The following is a 2,128-nucleotide window of genomic DNA, read 5'->3' as shown; positions in this document are numbered from 1 at the left end:
TTCGGGTTGCCGAGGATAAACAGAAGAGAGAGATCGAGGATTGCTCTCGGGATAGCATTGATGTGTGTGCGTGTGTGTGCGTGTGTGTGTGAACGTGTGTGTGTCACTCCGGGGCTAGCATTGATGTGTGATTAAAGAGAGTGAATCCCCCACTGTCCTGAACCTTCTGAGTGAGATCTTTGACGCTAGGCTAATTGGTCCTGGAGAAATCAATGGCCTAGCGTTGGCTAGCTATCTGGGGCTCAGGAATACACTAGTAGGCTACGACGATAGCAGGACGATAGTATGCATGTGTGAAGGGGGAGGAGGTACTACCAGGGCTCAGGAACCCAGCATTGGTACTATGGAAATGGAGACAGAGATGGAGACTGGGCATGATAGCATGTTGAAGGGGACTGCTTTTTTTGAGGCTATTAGGCAGACCTGGGTTCAAAGGGTATTTCAATTACTTTCAAAGACATTTGGAGGTAAGTATTTCGATTTTTTTGGAATGTATTTTGAAATACACTTAGAAAATACTCAACTACAATCCCATGCATTTAACCCAGGTATTTGAAAATAGTATTTGAAAAAAGTATTTTAAAATACTTTGAAATAGCACTACATTTTTAGGAAATTATTTGAAAATGGTAGTTGATTTGGGCCACGTTATTTGAAAATACAAAAATAAATAGCTTAATAGAATTAAATAACAATTATTCCAATACACTCTAAAAAGCAAAGGTTCCTGGAGTGTCCTTCAGGGGTTCTTCAAATTGAAACTGTGGGGGAACCCCTATAAGTTCTTTAAAGAACCCCTTTTAATGGATCCTCAAAGAACCTTTTGGGGTTCATTTTGAACTACCCCCCCTCCCCTATTACTATTATTAATATTAATAATAATATGCATAACAATCACAACAATAACACGGTATTTTAGTTCTCAGTGTTTATTGTGATTTTAGAGGCAAAGCAGAATAAAACAATCTAAATATGAGGTAAACTCCCAGCAGAGCCCCAAGTCCAATGGTGTGTTGATGTTAATGTGTTGATGTTCTCTGTATCCATAGCCAGAATGATTTTGCAGAGCATGGTGATCAAACAGGTTTCCTGTTATATTCATCAGAGGTGTAGGGAGGGTGAAGTCTGTGAATCCCAAAGAATAGTAATTATACAGATGATTAATAAAACATGCACACTACAGTATTCATACCTTGTTATTTGTGGTAAATGTGAATGAAAACAACGGTTTTGATAATGGTTTTCATACACATACCATGTCCATAATGTAGAGGCCTATGGGATATTCATTGAAGAGGTAAGAGAGGAATATGGTAAATGTGATCTGCATAATAACATACCATCACCTATTGACATACCTTTGTATGCCTCCTCGTCTTCATACCTGCAGACACAGACGCAAAGGTGAGCAGTTTAGTCATCTGCACTCAATACAGCTAGCCTTCAAAATATTCTTACCTCTTTGTTGATTGATATCCATTGACTTGTGTCCATTTTCTGTTTTTGAAAGATTGGCACAAATATGAAAAGATAGATGGTATCATCATTAAACAAAATAAATGTAGATCATACAAAGGACAAACCTTACCTTAAATTGATGAGATCTTTACGTTTTTCAGTGAAGTGCCTGCACCTAAATGTTTCAGTTGGGCAGTTAGGTTCCTGCAAGAACCCCCACCAACTAAGCAGGTTCCTTGATGAACCCCACCTCCTATTGGGTTCTTGGAAGAACCTACTGGGGGCCACGTTCAGTGCCAAGAACTCTAAGGTTCTTCAAAGAGCTTTGAGGATCTTAGAAGAACCCTTGTTGAACCCCACATTTTTTGAGTGTACACATACTGTATATTTGAACCCAGGTCTGCTATTAGGATTGTCATTGATCACAGCCTTACAGAATGTCACGATGGACACTTTAAGGCCTAGTTAATGTACTCTGTGTGCATCTGGAGAGTAAACTAAGACAGAGGTTAACCCCTTAAAAATAAAAAAAAAGACAGGTTAATAATGAACACTCACCGTGCCTTGGTGACAAATGGCGACAGAAATGTGCGTCTCTAACCCTACTGTCTGTCCCTTGCTGCAAACTAGCCTGCTTGTCACTGGTTTGAATAACACCTTGGTGACAAAT

The 2,128-nt window shown here is 39.4% G+C and overlaps 1 long non-coding RNA gene across 1 annotated transcript; it reads right to left on the bottom strand.

Moving 5' to 3' along the window:
- Nucleotides 1-838: 838 nt before the first annotated feature.
- On the bottom strand, nt 839-1,790 carry LOC149981489 (uncharacterized). The gene is made up of 3 exons (XR_016497733.1): nt 1,459-1,790; nt 1,359-1,384; nt 839-1,125 (listed from the first exon to the last, which is right to left on the bottom strand). It is a non-coding gene; the product is annotated as an uncharacterized LOC149981489 (long non-coding RNA).
- Nucleotides 1,791-2,128: the final 338 nt, after the last annotated feature.

The sequence above is a fragment of the Oncorhynchus mykiss genome, chromosome 8 (assembly GCF_057628025.1).
Source record: "Oncorhynchus mykiss isolate SJ-2025 chromosome 8, ASM5762802v1, whole genome shotgun sequence".
Classification (NCBI taxonomy): Eukaryota; Metazoa; Chordata; class Actinopteri; order Salmoniformes; family Salmonidae; genus Oncorhynchus; species Oncorhynchus mykiss.
This window is presented reverse-complemented; position numbering and strand designations above follow the sequence as displayed.